The sequence below is a fragment of the Bombina bombina genome, chromosome 1 (genome assembly GCF_027579735.1).
Source record: "Bombina bombina isolate aBomBom1 chromosome 1, aBomBom1.pri, whole genome shotgun sequence".
In the NCBI taxonomy this organism is placed as follows: Eukaryota; Metazoa; Chordata; class Amphibia; order Anura; family Bombinatoridae; genus Bombina; species Bombina bombina.
Genome location: NC_069499.1, coordinates 955,508,369 through 955,535,973, shown reverse-complemented (window position 1 = coordinate 955,535,973; position 27,605 = coordinate 955,508,369). Strand labels below are relative to the sequence as shown.

The following is a 27,605-nucleotide window of genomic DNA, read 5'->3' as shown; positions in this document are numbered from 1 at the left end:
CCATACCCCATTCCCTGTAGTCCCATTCCCTTTCATCCCATTTACTCTTATCCCATACCCCATACCCATCCCATACCCATCCCCTAGTTACATTTAGTTTACATATCCTCCTTTTAGTCTTCTTCTTCTTTTGGTTTATTTAAATACTCCTTACCCTCTTTGTTTTTTTACATCCCTCTCACACTTTCAGCACTTTTTTTGTCTTTTTAGTTCTTTATTTTGACCCCCTTTCATTTCATCACACTCACTTTTTGTTTGATTATTTGGGGTTTAGTTTAGGGAACAGATGGAGGCCAGGCAGGGGAGAGGTAGAGGGGGGAGGAGAGGGAGGGAGAGAGGAACAGGGCAGGAAGGGGGGCAGGAAGCGGGGGTGGAAGCGGTGGGTGGACCCAGCCACTTGGTTCAAGATGAACAAGTGGCTGGGCCCAGTGGCGGACAGAGTAGGGCTTCACAGTCCGGGAAACAGAGGGCATCGTCACAGGGGAAGGCCAAGGCGACTAGGGAGGCGAGGTTTTCGATGGAGAAGAAGGAGGCCCTCATAGAGGCCTATATGGCCAGGTATAGGAGGCTGCAGCACCAGAAGACTACCCCGACTGACAAGAGGAGGCTCTGGAATGAGATAAGAAATGCAGTCAATGCAGTGGGTGGCCGGAACAGAGATCTTGATTCGATAAAACATCGCTACCGGGACTGTAAGATGGATCTCAAGAAAAAGTTAAGCCTGGAGGCCCGACATGCCGCAGGAACCGGTGGCGGACCTGCCCTGGAAATAGAGTACTGCCGATGGGAGGAAATGTTGCGGCCCAGCATCTCCGAGGTGGAAATAGTCGGTATCGGAGGAATTGATACCGGGAACCTGCCACTCTCATCTGACGGTAAGCTCATTGAACAATAATTTCACATACAAATGTATTTCAAGGGACACTATACGCAAACCTTTACTTTCATGATTGAGGTAGCGAATACAATTTTACAAAACATTCAAATGTACTTATATTACCTAATTTGAATCATTCTTGATATATATTTTAATTAAGAAATAGCCATGCACACGGTGAAACAATCACAGGAGGCAGCTATATTCAGCTAACAATCAGCATCTTATAAGCATATTTAGATATGCTTTTCAGCAAAGAATATCCAGAGAATGAAGCTAATTAGATAAGAAAAGTACATTAGAAAGTTGATAATAAATGTATGCTTCTAAATCATTAAAGATAAAACATTGGGTTTCATGTCCCTTTAAGGATCAGATTAATGCTATAACGTTGTTTACACGCATTCAATTACTTTGCGGTTACATCACTATCTAGGCTATAGGTTAGGTGTGCATTTAAACAGACTGAAAACAAACGCGAAAACATTCAGATTGACCAGAGATATCACAAACACGGTTTTGAAAAAGCGGAAATCGTATTGATTGTTTGTTAGATTTCAAAGTGGATTAATGATTTTGCATTTGTAATTGTATCGTAAGCTAAGTCATTTAAAGCTTGATTTGCAAATATGCTAATATATACATTTTTCTTTTTTTTTTTTTTTATATACAGAGTCTGGGGAGGAGGCAGCACAAGAAACACAGCCTCATCTATCTCCCCGGCATGAGAGTGGTGGGGAGGAATTTCCACTTCGGAGGGAAGAGGCCCCCCGTGACGAAGAGCGCACGGAAGCTGATGAAGAGGCCCCGGAAGCAGAGGAGGAGCCCGCGGAACCAGAGGACCCTCAAGGACCCGCACCCCGCCGTGCACGGGCACCCCGCCGTGCACGGGTACCCCGCCAAGCACAACAAGAGGAAATAGCGGAGGTGCGGGTTCTACTGGACTACATAGACCAGATGCGTAACTCCCGGATACAAAATATCGAAGGCCGCACTCGAATTCTTGATGGACAAAATCAAATAATTGAAGGACAAAACCAAATAATAAACATACTCAATAGAATCGAACAAGGCCAAAACAGAATCTTTAATCTGCACCAAGAGATGTTCAATTTTTTCCGGGAGGCGCATGCTGGTCTACCTCCTGGTCCGCCTCCTGCTGCTGGGCCTCCTGCTGCTGGGCCTCTTGCTGCTGGGCCTCTTGCTGCTGGGCCTCCTGCTGCCGGCCCATCTCCTCCTGCCGGCCCATCTACTCCTGCCGGCCCATCTACTCCTGCCGGGCCATCTACTCCTGCCGGGCCATCTACTCCTCTTCAGCCATCTCATCCTCTTCAGCCATCTCCTCCTCTTCAGCCAGCTTCTCCTCCTCAGCCATCTTCTCCTCCTCAGCCATCTTCTCCTCCTCAGCCATCTTCTCCTCCTCACCTTGGTCGTCCCAGTACTCTTCCTTCCACTCTTCCCACAACATCTCCAAGGAGAACTCTTCGGAGTCGGCAGTTGCCCCTCCCAGAGCCTCAGCCCTGTGGGAAGAGGGGAAGGAAGAGGAAGTAAGTATTTATTTTCATCTTTAATGTTTTTTTTATTTAATGTGTAATGGATAGGTATGTGATGATGTGGTTTTCATACACTTGTGGACCACACTCTGTATATAATCTACTTCTATGGGACCGGGTCCATGGAGGAAGATTGTTTGCAGGGTGTGGGTTATAAGTGTGTGAAAACCACATCATCACATACCTATCCTTGTTCATGATATTGATTGGTTTCTGTGATGTGATGTCCAAACTGTTTCCCGAATCGCAAACAAAATTACCATTACAATTATCCATGATGGCATATTACTGTTTGAATGCCAATAACACAGCTTAAAGGGACAGTCAGAAAATTATTGATTACAAAGAAAACACTGTATTACGCATTATTAAGTTGGAAACAACAAAACATGGAGAAATACGTGTGACTTATGTGCTTAACCTTGTATCTATGCCTAGGAAAAATGACCACTTATTTGTTGTTCTGACATAACAACCTTTTAGATATCAATGATCAATACATGGTAAATAATATGCTGTATGAGCACAAGGTTTTACATATACAAATGCTATCCAAATGCCCTCTAGTGGTCAAATTGTATAATGATTACATGCACTCTTCAAGCTCGAAGAAATGAGCACACGAACATCATAGGTTTAGCTAGCAAATTTAAATAAACTAAGACAAATGATTAATTGGTGAGAAACCTTTGATATCATTGATATTACAAAATTGACTTTTATAATAATGCAAAACATTATTTGTTTTCTAAACTGTCCCTTTAACAAAATTACATATGCTAACACATATTTGAAGCTTGTTGGTATATCTACATGTACTTGGTCAAAAATTAAATATTGAAATCAGATTTATATTGACGTGTTAAATAAAGTATATTTTCTTAAAGAGACATTATTGTGTTAATTTTTTTTAAGAAAGACATTTGTTTGAACAATGAATATGGTTTAAAGTCATTTTAGGAGTGGGGGGTGAAAATATGCTAACAATAATATATTTGAAGATTAAACAATGTGGAACTCATACATGATACAAAAATCAACATTTGCATTAAAGGGACAGTATACTATATTTTTAACAGAACTGTATGTAATAGACACTACTACAAACAACAAGATTAACATATACTGATATCAATATTACAAAGCTTCAAACACTTTCAAAGAAAATCGGGTTAGCTCTATTGAAAATATAGATGAACCCCCATTACAACCGTAAAACAAGACAATACCCCATCATTAACATATGAAAAGACCCTTTACACAAACAGGAGAAAGCTGGAGATGGTACTCACATGAAACTCAGAGGCTGGGCGAGGAGTCTGAAAATTAATTACATTTTCTTTGAACAGAAGCAAAATGAAACGTGTATTTGTTAAACAATGGACTATCTAACTAGAGACAAAATAAAAAGTTTTGATTTATAATGTGAGGGTCTAATGAACCTTTAATAAAATATACAACGAAATTACATTTAGAAGAAGTCGGCATCATATATTTAGCATATGATAAAGCTAAATGCATATTGATTACTTTATTCTAACACAATAGCGCATATTTATTAATTAGATATCTTTAACATTAAAAACAACAGTCATTTTTCTGAAAAAGGAACATATTGTTGACAAACATATTAAACAACATGGACTATAGAGATTTGCACTTGCCTCGAAATATCATATGCATGAAAACATTTTGCTTTCGTTCGTTTATTCAACCAGACATCCAGCAAAAGAGAATGTGGTGGTCTTTATCAGCTACGGGTCAACAATGTAACATGATGCAAATAATACATATTCGCAAGGTTTTTAAAATTGGCTGCAGTCACAAACGTGTTTAACGTGCACAAACAAATATTGCGGGACTACGTAATCCAATCATACGTTTTTTTACCTTTGCATGTGACGTCTTAACATGGCGCTTCCTTGATCACGTAAGAACGCCATCCAATAAAAGGCACATTCTTGATCACGTAAGAACGCCCAAAAAAAAAGGCGCATCCTTGATCGCGTAAAAACGCCATCCAATAAAAGGCACATTCTTGATCACGTAAGAACGTCAGTCAATACAAGGAATCATTGGACAGCCTGGCAGGTGACGTTTTAAGCAACATGGAGCATCCGAGATAGCTGAAAAACCGCAGCCAATACAAGGACTCAGTTGACAGCTTGGCATATCACTAAAAAACGTATTTATATTTTAGGAACTAGTATGTGTCTAGATTGCTATCTAGGAATGTCACCAAATCATGAATCATCTTTTCGGACTTGACTGTCCCTTGAACTATAGCTATGGTGTATATCTTTAACATTTAAAAGATACACATGAGAAATACATATGCCATTGATGTTTTAAGATATGTTTTGATTGTTTTGGAATAACAATAATGATACATGGATTGATTAAACGTGTCATTTATTCAAGTTTAAATATGGTCAGCCTACCAATAGCCATATATGGGAGTAGAATTATTTTGTTAACATATTTTAAAAAAAATATTCATCATCTAAAATATTTGCATTACACACAGAGATTTATTTGGTTACACTTTTACAATAAGATAGAATAGAAAATGAAATACATGTGCTGTCAACATTACAATAAGATTGTTTATTAATAAGATTATATGTCCTTGTTCATGTAAAAAAGGACAAAAACGCTTTAGAAATGGAAATACATTCATTAACAATTGTGCTCACCATCCCTTAAAGGGACATTATTTTGTTTTTAAAAAGAGGATACACATAGACAATACTATTTCAATAAAATGAACACTTTACAGGGATTATATCATTGTATCAATCCTCAGATCATTTGTTAAAGGTGCATCAATTCATGCAGAGTTTCTAAATACACACATGGATGTGAAAATTGAAATATACATATATACACAAACAACAATCTATATATACATATATAAAAAAATTACTATGCTAATCATAATCATGCAATGATAAAGCTAAGAGAAAAATATATAAAGACAAATAATAAGATTACATTGGAGATGTTAATCTTAAAGTCATTTACAATTGTCTTACATATATGATTTTAATAAAAAAATATTTTTGGTAGGTCCCTTTAAGGATCAACAAGATAAACTAGAGCTTTAAAAAAATAACATGAAGAATGAGGACAAAGAATTGTGCAATTACATGTCTTTTATTAGTATGTAAGAAAACATCAACAACGTTTAGAAATAATCTTGTAAAAATAAGGAATATTTGAGCCATATGACAAGGTAACAGAGTGCATCACAGTCCATGAAGAGAGTTACCAAGGGCCACCATAGCCCCATTGGAGACATATGACAAGGTAACACAGTGCATCACAGTCCATGAAGAGAGTTGCCAAGGGCCACCATAGCCCCATTGGAGACATATGACAAGGTAACACAGTGCATCACAGTCCATGAAGAGAGTTGCCAAGGGCCACCATAGCCCCATTGGAGACATATGACAAGGTAAAAGAGTGCATCACAGTCCATGAAGAGAGTTGCCAAGGGCCACCATAGCCCCATTGGAGACATATGACAAGGTAACACAGTGCATCACAGTCCATGAAGAGAGTTGCCAAGGGCCACCATAGCCCCATTGGAGACATATGACAAGGTAAAAGAGTGCATCACAGTCCATGAAGAGAGTTGCCAAGGGCCACCATAGCCCCATTGGAGACATATGACAAGGTAACACAGTGCATCACAGTCCATGAAGAGAGTTGCCAAGGGCCACCATAGCCCCATTGGAGACATATGACAAGGTAATAGAGTGCATCACAGTCCATGAAGAGAGTTGCCAAGGGCCACCATAGCCCCATTGGAGACATATGACAAGGTAACACAGTGCATCACAGTCCATGAAGAGAGTTGCCAAGGGCCACCATAGCCCCATTGGAGACATATGACAAGGTAAAAGAGTGCATCACAGTCCATGAAGAGAGTTGCCAAGGGCCACCATAGCCCCATTGGAGACATATGACAAGGTAACACAGTGCATCACAGTCCATGAAGAGAGTTGCCAAGGGCCACCATAGCCCCATTGGAGACATATGACAAGGTAACACAGTGCATCACAGTCCATGAAGAGAGTTGCCAAGGGCCACCATAGCCCCATTGGAGACATATGACAAGGTAAAAGAGTGCATCACAGTCCATGAAGAGAGTTGCCAAGGGCCACCATAGCCCCATTGGAGACATATGACAAGGTAAAAGAGTGCAACAGGCACAACAATAAACTTTTAAAAAGGCCAAATGGCAACAATAAAAAAAAAATCAACATGTGGACGGAGGATTCTTATCTGCCACCTTGGAGCATCTCCAGATCCTCCACTTACTGGTCATCCTCTTCATCGTCCTGTGCATGTCCAGCTCCAGATTCAGGCCTTGAACTTACTCGCATAATTTCACGCAGAGTCAAGTCCTGAACCCGGAGCTGGGCCTGCATGGTGTCGTTCATCCCTCTCAGGACAGCTGCGTTCCTCAACACGGCCTGCTCTACTCTTGCTATACCTTCTAGCATGAGCCATGCTGAGTCACAGCCTAAAATAAAGAATAAATTAAATATTAATGATAATTACACAACAGACGAAAAAAATAGAAAAGATACATTGTCATCATAAAGACAAATCATTCTTTACATCAATTAGTTTAAATTTATTCTTTACACATGAATTATGTTATTCAGACAGACCGAAATCATTAAAGGGACAGTTTACTCAAACATGTTGTCCCCTTTAATTGGTTTTAGATGATCCACTTATACAGCTTGAGTGTATAAAATCTTGTTAAAGGATTTACATTGTACTTACATTAGCAATTTAAATATTTTAATTATACTGTGGTAGGCACACCTATCCTTAAACATTTTGGCATTGAGGACAAGCTGTGTAAACATAGCAACCTGAAGAAATTACATTCCCACTGGGTTAGACAAGAGATAATGTATAAACATTTGTACATTAATTGTTGGATCCAAGTAGTGGTGATTGGTATATGTAGTGATATCCAATTAAAGGGACACTGAACCTAAATATTTAATTGACTGATTCAGATAGAGCATGACATTACAAATATTTAAAAATTACACATATTCTTTAAATGTTTGAATTCTATAGCTAGATTTTGAATGCAAGAATGTCGGTTTTTAGGGCAGGCCATATTTGTTTATCAACTTTGTTTGTCCCTGCTGGTTGATGGATACATTCATCCAACAATAAAGAAATGATGTCCACAATTATTTTATTTTTTAAAATAATTATAGGCATTTCTTTGTTTCAATAAAGATATCAAGAGAATGAAGAATAATTCATAAGAGTAGTAAATTATAAATTTGATTAACATTGCATGCTCTATTTGAATCACAATAGAAAATATTTTCCTTCAGTGTACCTTTAAGTATCTTATAATGTTGATTTTGAATGATACTTACAGCTGTGCCTGGGAAGGACAATCCGACACTCAGGACAATGAAGGTTGAGACAGGGGGGAGGGATGGGATTGGCTTGGGGAGGGATGGGATTGACTTGGGGAGGGATGAGCTGATGCTCCGGGGTAGGCCGTACAGCTGGGGAGTGGGGAGTTGGGGTCTGGGCAGCTGTATGGGCCATAATACGGGGAGAGTGGCGAAGGGGGTTGTAGGGGCGTTTTTTGGGAGGGGCAGGAAATGATAAATGGGAAGGGCATGGACAGGAGTCTGGGCATGGGCAGTGGTCTGGGCATGGGCAGGGGTCTGGGTCTGGGCAGGGGTCTGGGCATGGGCAGGGGTCTGGGCAGGGGTCTGGGCATGGGGAGGGGTCTGTGACTGGTCAGGGTACTGGGCAGGGGCGGAAACCAGATTACCAGAAGTGGTGGATCCATCTGAAAATTTAATAAATATATATTAACATCTCATACATCATGAAATCAAATCAACGCATTTCAAATTGATTATGTTTTCAATATACTTAGAAGTGTGTTTGAATTTGTAAACAATTATGAAATGAGGATATGGTATGCATATAGGCACTCAGATGAATATCAATTACTGTCTGTACAATTATAACATTATTATTGTGTTTTGGCCTGGAATATGCATGTGACATAATGATGGCATGAATTATACATTTAAAAAAAAAAAATTCATGCTGCCTGATATAGAAAGGGGGCAGTAGTGTATTTGAACAGACAAATAATATTCCTTTTTAAAGTGCAAAAGCTGTAGACTTTGAATGTCTTCAATGAAATGATTTCAAATAAAGCAACATGTTGGAAACATGATAGATATATTTCACATACCATTAGACTCCAAGGCAGCCTCTTCCTCCTCCGTCACATATGTTAAATCAATCTCTGTAAAACATAACATGTTGTGTACACGTTAAGAACAGATATTATAACATATGTTACTGTTGTTCAAAGACACACATCAATGTTGCATTAAAGATATACACACCCAAAGTTATGATTTACATCATTTTGATGGAGCATACAAATTACATTAGATTTGTTATTCTCAATGATTCATATTTTCGATGTATTATTTGTATTAATTTAAAAATCATAAAAGCATAGTACATAGAACATTTAAGATTTCTCATGTGTGTATCACTTGATGACTGTTGTCAAAAATGAACATGGAAACAAACATATGCTATACATCTTCTGAATAACAAATGTGTAGACTAATAAAGTTTTAATTATTAATCTTTCAATATTAAAAGAAAATTAATATATAATCAGAAGAGAAAATTATATGTTTGTTTCAAATGTTATGCTTCATCAGAATCATGCTCATAATATTGATTACCAATACACCTTCAATGACATATAAATGAGTCAATGGACTTACCAGGAGACCGCAAAGGCGGCTCTATGTCACTGCTGGATTCCTGTGGGCTCACCACACCAACTCTCTCTATGAATGATATAGATATATATTAGGAAACACATTTGGGATATCACTAAATCACATCTGTATCGAATTTTAAGATTAATCAACTTGAAAATGTGAAGAATAGAGCAGTCATTAAACCAGAAAATGCTTGATTGAATCAAGGGGATTCTGTTAAAAATGATGTATTGAACATATGTTTAATTTCAGACTATATTAGACATCAAACTCATCTCATACGATGCTATTGCATATCTAAATATACCCATTGATCAATGTTCTTAAAAGAATACACACAAACCACATTTTGAAGAGCAGCTGTTGACAAATCTAAACAAACACATGTGGCACATCGAGCCATTTGTGCAATGTACAGTAATCTTGTTTAGGACACAACACATATTTATCACAATACAAAACCAAATTGATTAGTACAAATATGTAATCATGGTGCTGTTAGAGTATGCTGATATCTATAAAGTAACTCCAACAGTGAATATGTGAATTATATATCAATATTGTTTAATCCAAAGAATGTAAAGATGAATGAATCTATTGTTTATTAAAGGGACACTGACATGATTAATTTAAATCATTGAGTTCTCTGTTCAAACTGTTCAAAATGATTTAACATTGACTCCTATTATAATTTGAATGTTGCTACATTTTAATCTTAAAGGCAGATAAGCAATATTGTATTCAATAAATATTGTTTGTTGAAGGTATCCACCAATCATCAATAAAAACCCAGGTTGTTCAACCAAAATTGAGATGCAGATAAACGTACATTCTTGATTTTAAAATACATTTATCAATAGAATATTTCACATATGATGATAGTATTATATTTAAATGTTTATTAATATTGCATACTCTATCTGAATGACAACATTAATAATTGTAGATCAGTATCCCTTTAATATAAAATTATATGGATTTGACAATGTTGGTGTTAATGAATTCTCTACTCCATATGTTGATGTAATGAATGGGATTGAGCATGCAATTCAAATCTAATATGTTATTTAAGGATATCCGAAGAATTATTTAATTTTCATCTATTAAAGGGACATTACATATAAATATTGAACAATGTGGATTTAGTATGTAATGTTCTGTCCATGTTTCTAAGACAAATGTCAATTAAAATGAGACATACCATACTGTGACAAGCTCTGCCTTAAGGATCCAGCAGCAACATCCATATCTGTAATATATTAAATGAGGATTGCATATCATTAATACAAATCATGCCATGTTTAAAATCTTTACATTATTAGCAAATCAATTTAAAACTATTAATCCTTTGGTAGTCCCATGAGTTAATTGTTTCCTCAATTCAATTCATGATAAATATATCCTGTACTCTTATTTTCAATCAGTTGTGTTGTTTACTGTAGCTTTAATTATTTTTTGGTGTTATTTCATTCTCATCAATTGATGTGCATATGTTATAATTTATTTGGATTCTTCTTTTTTTATTATGTATAATATTGAAAATAAGAATACTGTATTCTTCACATATATAATAATTCACATTTCATTTTGACCAACATGTATAAAGCAATGCCACTTACAGCAAAGCCATGTTAACGTGTATGCGCAATTCCATTTTCGCGATCATTGCGCAATGATTCAAAGCGGAATTACGCATCCGTCATTTGACCAACATGTATAAAGCAATGCCACTTACAGCAAAGCCATGTTAACGTGTATGCGCAATTCCATTTTCGTGATCATTGCGCAATGATTCAAAGCGGAATTACGCATCCGTCATTTGACCAACATGTATAAAGCAATGCCACTTACAGCAAAGCCATGTTAACGTGTATGCGCAATTCCATTTTCGCGATCATTGCGCAATGATTCAAAGCGGAATTACGCATCCGTCATTTGACCAACATGTATAAAGCAATGCCACTTTCAGCAAAGCCATGTTATCGTGTATGCGCAATTCCATTTTCGCGATCATTGCGCAATGATTCAAAGCGGAATTACGCATCCGTCATTTGACCAACATGTATAAAGCAATGCCACTTACAGCAAAGCCATGTTAACGTGTATGCGCAATTACATTTTCGCGATCATTGCGCAATGATTCAAAGCGGAATTACGCATCCGTCATTTGACCAATATGTATAAAGCAATGCCACTTACAGCAAAGCCATGTTAACGTGTATGCGCAATTCCATTTTCGCTCTGTGACGCATATTCTGTAGAGCGCAAGACACATCATTCCTATTTCATGTGTCACTAATCTAAAATCAGATATCTAAACATCATATGTAGTGTATGTTGTGAGATCTGTATAGGTTTAGTATCTGACTATATACACATTTATTGATTAAAAAAAAAAAATAAGATATTATATGAAGTTGGATAATTACCTGGTTCAGATTCTCAATCTCCTCCCAGGCCACCGGACGGAGAAGCAGCTGCCTTGGCCCCCGCGTCAGGACTTTTAGATCCTGCAGCTGGGAGGGAAGAAGAGGAGGCCGAGGATGGCGAGGATCTGAATCTTTTGGGGACCCGGAGATTGAGGAGCTCGCATAAAGTCACCTCATAAGGGAGTAGGTACAGTTTCCGCGGGGCCTCTCTTTTGCCACCTCTTTTACTGGCTTGTACCCAGTCCCTTATGAGGTTGACTTTTTTGGTTAACCGCAACCTCATATCTCCTCATGATCTGATCCTGGGTCCTCTGGACGTCACACACCAATCTAACCGCATTGGTGATAGACTCCCAGAGGGCCTTCTTAACAGGCGCATCTGTCAACCTCCTCTTGTTCCAAAACAGCTGGGGATAAAAGTCCTTGACGGCGTGGACCAGTGCAGCGCTCTCCTCCTTGGTGAACCTGGGAGCTGACATGCCTGCTGGGTTGTAGAATATATGTAGGGATATAATATATACTGCCTGCAGGCATTAGAGAACTGACAAAGATGGTAACGTGTAATGGACTTTTATATGGTGAAGTAAACATGAGATGCACCATGGGACAAGTTATCTGTACATCTGATTGGATAAAAGTTTGAAATATTGTTAGAATGTCTGTGAGACCATCCTGACTCAAGTTGTGTTTGTGTGATGAACTCTGATTGGCCGTTCCTTAATGTTTCATATCTTAGTAACTTCCTTACACATACCTCATGGTGGTGCTGTAACTTCATTTTTCATGTAGACTTATTTGTAACTCATGGGCCTGTCATGCGGATATGTGTGACGCAGATTTAATATCCGTGATCCGTTAAATATTAATGATTAAATTTTATTTAACATCTAATACTGTCACATTATTAATGTTGTAGACATTTCTCGGTTTAATAACAGTCTGTTTCTTTAATACAAATACACATTTAATATTGTATGTCTTTATTGTTCATAAAATCCATTTATTGACTTATTGTGAAGTATTGATATTGCTCTATTAAATGTATTTCATAATGCACATTGATTGTGTGCTATTGCGTGACATTAGACTCTAATGTTTAAAGATGCTAATCTGGTGTTTCAAGATGCGTTTCCCACGCAATATTTCTGAATGTTCAAATTCAGGTTATAAGGTCATTCACTTGGATAATCTGTTTATAAATGTTAAACTACAGGTTTGTTTGTTATTAGTAAATAAACCTCGAGCTTGTATTTGTCTGAAGTGCTCATATATGTTATTGTGCAATGGCGTCTTTATTTTTAAATAGACATTACAAACAAACAATTGTATCAAATGATCTGTAGAGATAGAAAATTGTTTAGACTTTAAAATGTAAATCAATTTATCTTAGTATTTAGATATCCTCAACAGAAGAAATTTAAATGCACATGGTTTAGACAATCACATAAGGCATCTCTGTGCATCCACCAATCTTCATCTACTGAGCCTATCTCGATATGCTTTTCAAGCAAAGTATGTCAAGATAGGAAGAGAAGTAACTACACTCTTTAAATCTCTTAAAGGGACACTGTCCAAACAAATTTAGCGTTGGTGATTCAGATTGAGCATGAAATGTTAATCAACGTTATAATTTAATCCGATTCTCAAATGTTAACAATTATCTTGTTATCTTTCTTTGCAAATCAATAATGATATTTGAGATTACGGACAATTTTTTCAAAAACCTGGGTTGTCCTTGATGATTGTTGGATAAATTAATCCACCACAAAAAAACAAGTTCAGTCCAGAGTACTGAAGCTAATAAATTATCTATTTAATGCCTTATTTTTAAAGTAATGATAGCAACATCACAAGGAGCATTCATAATATGAGACAATTTTTAAAGTTGCTTAAAATAGAATACTCATTCAGAATGTATAAATAATTAATTTTTTAACTGTCTCCCTTTAAGTATATTTTTAGTTCATGTCCCTTTAAATAAACATTTCACAATAATGCTTGAAATATCAGAAACCTAGGCACCTTCCTTTTGATAAATTAGTATAACATATGAGTCAATAAAATTTAGATTAACTTCTGGATTGTTTTACACACTGACTGAAATATATATTGTAAAGGAGGTATTTCGGAGTCTTCAGCTTAGAGGGACATTAAGCTATATGTTATGTATGCATTTTGGATAAGATTATAATATTTGAACAACTTAATATGTTTTGGTATTCAATCATTAGATTGTAATTATATATATTTTTGGATTAAATACATATCTACATAGGCTATTTTGATGCTGATTGTTGGTTGCACATAGATACCTTATGTAATTGACTAAGATATGTGCATTGATTTTTTTTTTACAAAGTATATTTAAAGACTGAATGTAATTCTATAGTACTTTCTAAATATGTTTAAATTATTTTATGAATAATTTAAAAATCAAAACACAATATACTTTGTGAATGTCCCTTTAAGGACCAAAACATTTGTAATGTTGATTTAACATTGTCAAAATAAACTAAAGGGGAATGAAAATTATATATAGATATGTGATGTCTAACCCAAGAGGTAAGATTTTAAAAACTACATAATATTATTAACTATAGTTAAATGACTCCACTAGAAAATCAAATTGATTAACCTGCCATCCAATAACTAGCTTGTGAAAAATATAAAGTTAAATGACCTACCTTTTATAAATGTAAAAATTAAAATAATGTTGCAAATAATGTTTTGAGATACCTAAGGAAGATACAAGATCTTATAAAATTAATTTTACATTCAACAACACTGTCACTTTAATGTAATTGAACCACTTCCCCTTCTTAAAAGTGAAAAAAATTAATTTTTGTGAAATTGACTACATATCCGAAATTATTTTAACATCTAAGAATTTCAAAAGAAAAGCATTGATGGATCTCACTCCCCAATGAATGTTAAAAAAGATAGTTTAATGTAATATTCTCTGAATCAGTGGATTTTCAACAATTAAAGCATTATTTGATCTTATGCATGTGCTTGTCAAATAGACAACTACCAGTCATGGGAGTCAAATTGATTTTTATTGACAGATTATATGGATATTTATTATAATCTGTTCCAAATAGTGTAGTTAATACTAAACTTTTTATTATTACCATTTTAAAATTTAATAGTTTCTGAACCAAAAATAAAAATATATTCCTGGAAGTCATCAGATGCCAATCTGAAATGTAAAAAAAAATTTTTTCACAAAAGTTAATACACACGTAGTCAAAGAATCATAAAATACTTTACAATCATCTTGTGTCTATGCTCTAACTTTGTTCAACATTTTTAAAAGATATTTATTAATTATAGTTTTAAAAAAAATATATGATTTTCAAATTATACATAAAAATGTATATCAAATTTCAATAATATATATGTTGAACATAAATGTCATATTTCATGTCCATTCAAATACCTCTATATCAACTATAATATGTATTCCTTTTTATGATTGTGATCCTTAAATATCTAATGATGAAATATGTATGACTAATTTATGTAAGCTACCAATAATCAACATTCTTCCTGTGATTATTAACTAGCATGCATTGGTACACCAACCTGGATAATGCATGGTCTTTGAAAGTCAATTCAGGGCTAAACAGTTGATCTTCAATAGGTGTCTTATTCATCATTTCAAAAATAGAGGACTGTGAAATACCATCTAAAAATTAGAAAATCATCTAAGTGTCTCCAATAGGATGCCTCAACAGCCTTATTCTATTAAATAGTTGGCACTTACCATGTGAACATGTCTTTGTATGCTTTTCAAGGTCAGCAGATTTGAAAGATAATGCCAGACATGATCCCATTGGTATACTTCAATTTCAATCTTGGCTTTTTCCACTGTCAGTCTGGGCAATCTTCACTGTCAGGCTTCTAATTCTTCCCTTTCAGTCTTTAGATTAATTCAGCTCCCTAATGGCATAAAAGGTTTATTCAAAATTACTACAAGTGTGTGAATCATTTCTCTAGCCCTCTCCCACCCCCCATTTCATAAGAAATTTCTGTCACTAGCTTACTGTGTAGCATCTTGTGTTATGTTCTATCAAGTGTGAAGATGAGTCATATTGAGCAGAACAAACCTCTAATGTGTGACATTGAACCATAGTCATGCTAGAGGATCCCTTTCTGAGTATTTACATTTTAAGTAATGTGTAAACTAAATACTAGTTTAGAAAATGTATGCCATATGATGTATTTGTGTACAATTCATGCCAGCAACAGTCCAGACATTTATACTTACCAGCTGATGTCCTCTTTAAAAACCAGGTGGCAAAGACTCGCTACAGGACCCAATGGCCAGAGCATCACCTATATTAATAAATGAAACACATTTTTAGCATTTGATGAACAATCCTAACATGTTTGCACAATTCTCTACTTGTCATTTCCCTACAGTTCACATCTATTGATAATACTCCAGTCTAACTTCTATTCTTTACTGTCTAAAGTTGCGGTTGATGATGTCTGCTCTGACATTAAGGTCCTCGTCCCGGAATGGCCCCTCTAGAACAGGATCATCCTCCTCATCTCTGAGGAGGTTTCTGTCCGGCCGGACGGCCTGCAGCATCCCAGCCCGCTGTGCAATATTATGCAGGACGCTACAGGCTACAACGATCTTAGCCACCTTCTTTGGGTTGTACTGGAGGGCTCCTCCCGACCTGTCCAGGCACCTGAACCTCATCTTCAGGAGCCCGAACATCCGTTCAACCACCGCCCTGGTTCTCTTATGAGCCCTATTGTAGCGCTCCTCAGACACATCATTCGGGCTATGCAAGGGGGTAATGAGCCAAGGCTGGCTCATGTACCCAGAATCGCCTATAAATTATGAACAGAACATAATTCCAACAGAATCCTCAAAATAGTATTTGTAGTACAATAAAAAGTTTTGTACACGATAATCCATTAACAAATGTTTATTTTAACTTTAAAATATCTAGTTAAATATTATTCTCTATCTTCCCATTTCAGCTAAGACATGCTACATATGCGTATTTCTCCTAAATCAAGCCTTGTGTAAAATGCTAACTACATGGTTACATTACATTCTCTGAGCATTTAAGGTAAGACATGCTACATATCTGCATTGAACTAAAAGACATTTGCGGAAAGAGACAATGACATGGTTAAATTGCATTAGCTAATATCTTCCCATTTCAGCTAAGACATGCTACATATGCGTATTTCTCCTAAATCAAGCCTTGTGTAAAATGCTAACTACATGGTTACATTACATTCTCTGAGCATTTAAGGTAAGACATGCTACATATCTGCATTGAACTAAAAGACATTTGCGGAAAGAGACAATGACATGGTTAAATTGCATTAGCTAATATTTTCCCATTTCAGCTAAGACATGCTACATATGCGTATTTCTCCTAAATCAAGCCTTGTGTAAAATGCTAACTACATGGTTACATTACATTCTCTATCTGAGCATTTAAGGTAAGACATGCTACATATCTGCATTGAACTAAAAGACATTTGCGGAAAGAGACAATGACATGGTTAAATTGCATTAGCTAATATCTTCCCATTTCAGCTAAGACATGCTACATATGCGTATTTCTCCTAAATCAAGCCTTGTGTAAAATGCTAACTACATGGTTACATTACATTCTCTATCTGAGCATTTAAGGTAAGACATGCTACATATCTGCATTGAACTAAAAGACATTTGCGGAAAGAGACAATGACATGGTTAAATTGCATTAGCTAATATCTTTCCATTTCAGCTAAGACATGCTACATATGCGTATTTCTCCTAAATCAAGCCTTGTGTAAAATGCTAACTACATGGTTACATTACATTCTCTATCTGAGCATTTAAGGTAAGACATGCTACATATCTGCATTGAACTAAAAGTAGACATTAGCGGGGGGAAAATATATGGTTAAATTGCATCCTATAGCTGAACATTACGGTAACATTTTAAAACTACAGTGGCAATTGTCACAATAATTAACCATGTTGTGCACAAATACTCACCAACGAGATAACCAGGGGGCATTTGTCTTTCCTCAAACTGTCTCCACAGGGACGACAGAGAGAGGATGCGGGCATCATGACAAGCTCCTCCAAAATTCGCACACACATGCATAATCCTCATCTGTGCGTCACAAACATACTGCACGTTGAGGCTATGAAAATGTTTGCGATTTCTGAAGGGCGAGTCATCAATTGGAGCACGCAGCGCAATGTGGGTACAATCTATGGCTCCCAAGACATTGGGCATTTGAGCAATATCAAAGAATTCCCGCTTCAGGCGCCTCCAATCACCATCATTCTGTGGGAATCCTATGTATTGCTTACTGATACGTACCATGGCGTCCAGAAAGTTATCAAACACCACAGAGAATGTACCTTGAGCCAGGCCATGCATGTACAGTTCTCCGGATTGAAAACTTCCGGAGGCCAGGACGTACAGACAGCTTAGCATCCTACTCATGGCGGGAACAGCAGTCCTTATTCTTATACGTGGCTCCAAATGAGGTTTAAGAAGATCGTAAAGGCCAATGAGATGTTCGCGATCGAGCCGATACTTATCAAAAACCTCAAAGTCACTCATGTTTTCCAAGGTGGGTCTCACCCTGTAGACACGAGGACCTCGAACCAGATGACCCCTTCGTCTCAGTCTGAGCCGCTGAGGCTGCCTGATTCGACCAACAGCTAGTTCGCCAATAGCAGCACCAGCAGCGTCTACCATGTCATCGTCATCCATCTTTCAAAACAGCGTAACAAGGTAAGCACTTGATCTGATGTGGATCACAAGTGATGCATTGGACATGTTGTTTGGGGGATTTATAGTACAATTAGTCCAATGGTAGTGAGTTTGTAATGATTGCTGATTGTATTCACCTGTTTGTATGTGAGCGGCGCAAATGCTTTCACAGTGGGCGTTTATTTGTTGTTTGCTGAAATGTTAGTTTCAAACAATGAATCTCAATGTGAAAGTGTACAATATCACACATACAGTGCATGTTTGTAATGTTTGATCATATGCGTAATCAATATTTCTTAAACGCGATCTTATAGTAACAAGCACACGTCCAGGATAACATGAATGAAAGTGCATAGTTGTGTATAATGTGCATCGAATGTGATCGATCAATGTTGCTGCAACATTGTTTGTAAACGATAAAGTAACATCTGCCATCTGTAGTATTGTATATATAAGTGATTGCCGAGCTGTAAATATTGTATGCGTCCCTTTCAAATCGCACTAATACTGAATAACTTCCGGCTGCCATCTGTAGTATTGTATATATAAGTGATTGCCGAGATGTCAATATTGTATGCGTCCCTTTCAAATCGCACTAATACTGAATAACTTCCGGCTGTCATCTGTAGTATTGTATATATAAGTGATTGCCGAGATGTCAATATTGTATGCGTCCCTTTCAAATCGCAATAATAATTCCGAACTTCCCTTCTGACATCTGTAGTATTGTATATATAAGTGATTGCCGAGCTGTAAATATTGTATGCGTCCCTTTCAAATCGCACTAATACTGAATAACTTCCGTCTGCCATCTGTAGTATTGTATATATAAGTGATTGCCGAGATGTCAATATTGTATGCGTCCCTTTCAAATCGCACTAATACTGAATAACTTCCGGCTGTCATCTGTAGTATTGTATATATAAGTGATTGCCGAGATGTCAATATTGTATGCGTCCCATTCAAATGGCACTAATACTGAAGAACTTCCGGCTGTCATCTGTAGTATTATATATATATAAGTGATTTGCGATCTGACAAGATTTATTAATTGTCCCATTGAAATCGCCTTAATAATGCTGTTCCAAACTGTTGTTTACGTATATGTTGTATTGTAGTATTGAGTGTTAAAGTTCCGAAAGGGGCGGTACAGTTGTGAATCTGTGATGTGTATGGTTGAATCTTCTAATGACGTCATGATATTATTAACCTGCCTATGTAGTTCTGAAATCCCCATTGTGTTGTTGTATTTGACTACATTGTTATTGTGTGCTGAATAAAATCTAAATGTGTGGTTTGTGGTTGCGTGATGGGTGATGCGTGTTATGTACATGTACGTATATATTGTGATTGTGTCCCACATATGCTGACTTCTATATAGCGGTCTGGCATTGTTGTTCCTTCCCATAAAGTGACATCTGTAATCTGGTGTAATGATGTTCTTGTTGTACGTAATTCCTAATGGTTTCTGGTGATGGAATCATGATGTTAAAAGTACAGTAAATTCCATATGTTGTGTTTTGTGATTCCTCTAGAGAATGTAATGTGTTTTTCCCCCATCATTTGAATGCACATGTATGAGTGAATGTTAAAAGTAATGTATGTGCATCCATGAGTGATCATGTGTTAAGCCTATGTAGATATGCTGTTGCTGCAAGCATATGAGTTGAATAACTGAAATGCAATAATAAAGGTAAATGAGAATTGTTTCCCATTGTGTAGTGTTTGTGAATCCTGAAAAGTTGACATTATTTTTGTGTCCGTTTAAATGTAATATTTTTAAAACAAAAATGTTGTTACTAGTGATGTTGAATTGTATTTGATGTAATATAAAAGTCTGAAACAATTTAATGGTGTTGTGAATATTCAAACAGTAAAATCCATAAATCCACCATAGGGAAATAGTCATTTCTTGATCTATTTATCATAGCTGGGTCTAACGCATGAAATCATGTCTTTTCTAGCGCTGGTATTTGGAGTTTTTCTGTCTACGCTATTTGCGTGCGTTAGGGAAATGAGGGTTTCGCGTGCACGAGCACGTCTTCCCAATAGAAGTCAATGGAGGCTCTGAAAATTGATCTTTTTTTTTTTCTAAGACTGGTTTTCATCGTAAAGTGAGTGACGTCATGAGCTTTTGTGAAAAAGTAACTAAATCGTGTTCTTTTTGTAATAAATAAATATTTTGTGTATGTCATGTGGTGTATATTGTTTGTATGCATCGATGAGTGTATGTTTGTGATAATGTTATTAGTTAGATGTAGGTATATGAGGGTCTTTTCCCGTGTGTCAATGTAAGTCAATGGGAAAATGGATTTGTGTTGTTTTTTTTTCAAACACCCGAGATCTCGCAACTTTAATCCTTTGTATTTTGCGGAAAAATTATTAAATATGAAAAATAAACATAGTGTAGTGTTTGTATGACTGTAAGTGTAGTTTGTGTAATATTTTTTATTTGATTCGTGGATGTTTTTTTTGTCGGTATATGTTTACTACTGGGTCTGAGGTGTCGGTAGAAATGTGAGCGTTAGGGTTTTTTTGAGTGTCGGTAACTGAACTCTAAATACCGGAGTCCGTAAGAAACCCGCGTTAGGAGCCTCTAACGCTGGTTTTCACGGCTAACGTCGAACTCCAAATCTAGGCCCTAGAAAGCCCATTGCAGGAAACACAATTTTGACATATCTTAAGAAGGCTATTCCTTAGGGCCAATATATGAGGCTTAGAAGAAACTGCTGAGAAACTGCAGATTATAATATCCAAGCAGCTGATCTTACAGAAAGATTAATCTCTAGAGGTTATGATAGACATCTGCTAGATATGACCAAAGATGAAGTAGCGCTTATAGATGGAGAGATCCTTTTTATAGATAAAAAGAAGACAGATTCAGATAAAGGGGAATATAGCAATGGTCTAACTTTCAGTACAAACTATAGCAAGCAATATACCAATATTTGTAATATTGTTAGAAAATATCTTCCTATCCTTGATAAAGATCCTCTTCTGAATAGAGAACTTCTACATAACATAAGATACATATCGGGAAAGGCCAAAACTATTGGTAATAAAATGTATAGAGATTTCAGTAAAAGTGTGTCTATGCATAACACTAGCTGGTTAAAACCTAAGAAGGGATTTTTTTTAATGTGGTACCAGACCTTGTAAATACTGTAATTTTGCAATTCGAACAGATACATTTGTGGATAATGATAGTAAAGAACATCAAATTCTATTCTACCTAACATGTAATTCCAGTCATGTAGTATATTTCATTATTTGTGACTTTTGTGGTAAAAAAAGTACGTAGGGTGCACAACTAGAATGTTGCAAGACAGAATTAGGGAACTTTCCCTTAAAGCAGACCCACCACGTACACCTGTAGCAAAACACTTTTATTCACATTTGTCATCTGAAATTATCCACAATAATGTAGGTTTCAAATTTTTTAGCTATTGATCATGTACCTTATGATAATAAGGGTGGAGACAGACTAAAACTCCTACTTAGGAGAGAAGTATACTGGATCTATAAGATCAATACTGGCAAACCAAATGGCATGAATAAGAAATCAGATCTGAAATTGTTTATAGACTAGTTACATGTATTGCTACCTCCTTCCTTGGTCTAATTATGAAACTTGTCTTGGTTAATACGAGAATACATATATAAAATAGTAATTTTAGTAGTGTTTTTTGTAGGATTATTTTTTTAACCACACATATGTCACATGAGTGTGAAATGTAATATGATATTATATGATTAATTTTTTTCAAACCTTGATTCACATATTGTTATGTACTAACCGAATCCCCTAATTACATACACTTATAATAGCAAGCTTATTATTGTAGTGCTGTAACCCTGAACATAGTAATCACTTCGTATTTGATTATTTACACATTTCTATTAGCACCTAACACATTATTTTAGTTTGTGATTTATCAGAAACATAGACAAGTATTTTAATAGTGAACACAGTTGAATGTTGTTTCAATAGCATTATGAATGTGAGATAAAACATTTGCACGTTGAATTGGAAACCACAGCCATCTGTGTATACTATTAAGCCGAGATCTGTATGTTTATGAAACATTGTAACAACATCTTAAAGAGGTTATTTAATTGAAATATATGACATGTTACAATATATATGTAATAGTAATAATCATTGAGGATTATTTTGTTATAACCGTCTCTATTCATCATATTTTAGGAAATAAGTCTGTTAGTATTTTATATAAAATTAAGAGTAGTTTTTTTAACTTTGTTTTCTCAGTGAACCTGAAACATTTACCCCTTAGTGACCACATCACTTTTCCATTTTCTGACCGTTTTGGACCAAGGCTATTTTTGCATTTCTGCAGTGTTTGTGTTTAGCTGTAATTTTCCTCTTACTCATTTACTGTACCCACACATATTATACACCGATTTTCTTGCCATTAAATGGACTTTCTAAAGATATCATTATTTTTATAATCTCTTATTATTTGCTATAAAAAATGATAAAATATGATGAAAAAATGGAAAAAAACACACTTTTTCTAACTTAGACCGCCAAAATCTGTTACATATCTACAATCACCAAAAAACACCCATGCTAAATAGTTTCTAAATTTTGTCCTGAGTTTAGAAATACCCAATGTTTACATGTTCTTTGCTTTTTTGCAAGTTATAGGGCAATAAAGATAAGTAGCACTTTGCTATTTCCAAGCCATTTTTTTTTCAAAATTAGCGATAGTTACAATGGAACATTCATATCTGTTAGGAATCCCTGAATATCCCTTGACATGTATATTTTTTTTTTAGAAGACAACCCAAATTATTGATCTAGGCCCATTTTGGTATATTTCATGCCACCATTTCACTGCCAAATGCAATCAAATAAAAAAAATCGTTCACTTTTTCAAAAATTTTAAGTTTCTCACTGAAATTATTTACAAACAGCTTGTGCAATTATGACACAAATGGTTGTAAATGCTTCTCTTGGATCCCCTTTGTTCAGAAATAGCAGACATATATGGCTTTGGCGTTGCTTTTTGGTAATTAGAATGCCGCTGCGCACCACACTTGTATTATGCCTAGCAGTGAATGGGGTTAATTAGGTAGCTTGTAGGGAACTTGCAGGGTTAATTTTAGCTTTAGTGTAGAGATCAGCCTCTCACCCGACACATCCCACCCCCTGATCCCTCTTCCCTCCCCTACCCCACAATAGTCCCCGCCATCTTAAGTACTGGCAGAAAGTCTGCCAGTACTAAAATAAAAGTTTTTTAAAAAAAAAAAATATTCTGCTGTGTAAGATCCCTCCTTAGCCCACAACCTCCCTGATCCCCCCCCCAAACAGCTCTCTAACCCTTCCCCTCTACCTTATTTGCGCCATCTAGGGTACTGGCAGCTGTCTGTCAGTACCCAGTTTGCCATAAAATATGTTGTTGTTTTTTTTTTTTTTTTTTTTTAAAAACATTTTTTTTTATAGAATTAATAAATATTTTCTGTAGTGTAGTTGCCCCCCCTCAATATCCAACCCCCCACCCCCTCCCAGATCCCTTAGCTAAAAATTCCCCCCTCCTCTCTTCCAATCTTATCATAACAAATTGTTCCATAGTGTAGCGTTCCTAACCGCTCCCGCCCCGTGCACGCCCCCCTCGTGCACGCCACCCTCGCATGCAATCCCGTCCCCCTCTGACGCACTTTCCCCACCAATGGCCGCCCACCCACCTCCCTGCATCGGCTTCCACCCACCATCGATCATGACCATCGATGGCCTCTCTGCATCGGATGGTTAAAAACTGTTATTGCAGGATGCCTCAATATCAAGACATCACTGCAATAACATGAAAGTGGCTGGAAGAGATCAGGATCACTTCCCCCGCTTGAAAACACCGACATACAGGGTATGTCCTTGGTCGTTAACAGACTTTTTTTTGTAGGACGTACCCTGTACGTCGTTGGTCGTTAAGGAGTTAAAGGGACACTGAACCCAAATTTTTTCTTTCATGATTCAGATAGAGCATGACATTTTAAGCAACTTTCTAATTTACTCCTATTATCAATTTTTCTTCGTTCTCTTGCTATCTTTATTTTAAAGCAGGAATGTAAATCTTAGCAACCAGCCCATTTAGGTTCAGCACCATGGATAGCGCTTACATTTACCCACCAAAAAGCAAGCATAACCCAGGTTCTCACCAGAAATGGGCCGGCTTCCATGCATCACATTCCTGCTTTTTAAATAAAGATAGCAAGAGAACAAAATACAAATTTATAATAGGAGTAAATTAGAAAGTTAAAATTGCATGCTCTATCTGAATCAAGAAGGAAAAAAATTGGGTTTAGTGTCCCTTTAATATGGAGAACCTTTGAGATTACTATAACTATCCTTGTAGCTTCATAATGTGATTCTATATGAATATCGGTGTTACATGTATGGTAACTTTGAGAATGAAAGAGGTATCATGAAATGGTTAATGTTTTAAATTCACTGGTCACATGTTTATGACGTAGTGAAACAGGTGTGTAAATCACTAATGGTTACATAGGTGAGATAGCCCTGACGAAGTGCCAAGTGCGGCATGAAATGCGTAAGCTGACGGTCCTACCCTGGACTTGTTGATACCAGTGACTGCTTTGGTGAATACATTGTTTTTAAAGAATTTTAAATAAAAATCAAGTTTTATTTTTCCTCCTTGTTGCATGCTATTTGAACTTTCTTTGGTTCCTTGTCATAGATTGAAAACATGATTATGGTAAAATCCTATAATGTGGTAGTGACTAATGTTTGTAGGATGAGTCAATGACCTGAGGTCTGCTTTAATTTTTCTATCCATAGGACCTTTGTAGAAAGTGCTATCTTCCAATAACATGCACATACATTTAGCTACCAAGAGAAAAATGCCAGGAACAGAACAGGACAGTTTGACAAGATTCTAAACAAGAATCAGAAAAGGAGAAAATAAGTCTCAAATTGTTTGGAAGAAAACAACATGTCCAGACTATTATATTCCTCTTTAATGAAGCAATAACCCTTTTCACTTTAAGCTCAATATTTCTTAACCCACTTATTAAGGCCCAGAGTTACACTCAGCTTCTGTATGAAAATAGACTTAAAACTGTTACTCATCTTTCTTTTGCAATATGGAGAAGAATATGAAGAATCCCTGGACAAAAAGAATCAGTATGAGTGCCTGGAGAATATAGAGACTGTATAGTTAGATGTCTTATGCTAGTGTTTATGTGGATAGAGATAACTAAAGGTTTGCTTCTAGAATGCAAATGATAGATAAGGCCAGAATTAATATTATATAGAATGAACTTTACTGTGGACTGAATGAAGACAAATATGTGAATGACCTCTAATTCAAAATGAAATTTCATTCAGAGGATAACAAACATAGAGACAGGAGCAGGGAAGATTCACCCCCATTCTGTTAGTAGTTAGTATGGTTAGTAAAAACTTAGTAACAACATTTGTTCTTCAGTCTTTCAATAGATTGAAAGGGACCCCATTTGAAACAGTTTTCCAATTTACTTCTATTGTTAAATTTGATTCTTCTTAAAGGAGCAGCAATGCACTACTGGGAGCTAGCTAAAGACATTGGGTGAGGAAATCGAAAAAATACATATATGTGCAGCCTATCAGCAGCTAGCTCCTAGTAGTGCATTGCTACTCCTGGGCCTACATAGGTATTCGATTCAACAAAAGATACCAAGAGAACTAGACAAATTAGACAATAGAAGTAAAATGGGGAGTTGTTTAACCCCTTAAGCCTAACTCATTGCAGCTTCAGGAAGCTCCAACAATCTTGTTTGTCAAGTGACAGCTGAGAGCTGCTCTTCCTGAACTGCAGGCACCTGCCTTCATATGGTAACTGAGCATTACCATATGAAAGCAGCTTGCCAGATTGTTAAAGACAGCGACACAATCTCTGTTGGTGCATTGGAGCCCTTTGCCGTTAAGTAGATGAAAACATGAAAAAACATATTTATGCAATATTCATATTTAATTAAATAAATAAACAAATCCTATATTATAAAAGGCCAGGTATGTTTGTCTGATGCAGTCATGCACAGTAGAGACTGCACGAGGACAAACATACCTTGCCTTAACCGCAGGCGCGAGACAGCTTCAGGAAGCTTCAGCACTCTAAGCTGTTAAGTTATAGCCGAGAGCTGGAGCTCCTGAAGCTCCAGGCATCTGCCTCATATGGAGCCAGAGCGCGATCAGGGCTTCGCCTCGATATGAGGGCAAATACCTGATCGTTGCAGATGGTGACACTGTGTGTGTCAGTCTGTAACGATCTTCTGCTGGTGCCGGCAGGAGGTGTGAGCGGGAGGCGGGTGGGCGGTTCAACAGCGAAGGGGGAGGGAAAGGGAGGGAGTGGGAGGGCCCAACGCTACAGAAATAATTTTTTTAAAGGAACAGGGAGGGATGCGGCAGCTACACTACATAAAAGGGGTTTGGGGGTGCGGGGGGGGGTAATAAATGGTGATTGCGGGCGGGGGGGAGGTGGTGCGACCACTACACTACAAAAAAAAAATATTTGATTTTCTAAAAAAAAATAGGGGTTTATAGGTACTGGCAAACTGTTGTCAGTACCTAAGATGGTGGTAATAGTTAGAGGGGGGAGGGTTAGAGAGCTGTTTGAAGGGGAATCAGTGAGGTTGGAGAGTAAGGGGGATCCTACACTGCAGAAAAATAAAGAGATAGAGGGATAGGGAGAAATGAATAGGGATAGAGGGATGGGGAGAAATTGATAGAAATAGAGGGATAGAGATAGAGGGATAGAAATAGAGGGATAGGGATAGATGGATAGAGGGAAAGGGATAGATGGATAGGGATAGAGGGAATGAGATAGAGGGATAGATGGATAGAGAAAGAGGGATAGAGATAGAGACATAGGGATAAAGGGGAAGGGATAGATGGATAGAGGGATAGAGATAGAGGGATAGGGGTAAAGGGATAGAGGGATAGGGATAGAGGGAATGAGATAGAGGGATAGGGATAGAGGGAATGAGATAGAAGGATAGATGGATAGAGGGATAGGGATAGTGATAGAGGGATAGGGATTGATGGATAGCAATAGAGAGATAGGGATAAAGGGATAGAGGGATAGAGATAGAGGGATAGAGATAGAGGGATAGGGATAGAGGGATAGGGATTGATGGATAGCAATAGAGGGATAGGGATAAAG

General features: G+C 36.8%; 1 protein-coding gene across 1 annotated transcript in view; it reads left to right on the top strand.

Annotated features, from left to right (window-relative positions):
• The window catches only part of LOC128661976 (piezo-type mechanosensitive ion channel component 2-like), a 407,133-nt gene that overhangs the window by 163,704 nt on the left and 215,824 nt on the right, over positions 1-27,605 (top strand). The gene's annotated exons all lie outside the window — the stretch shown is intronic.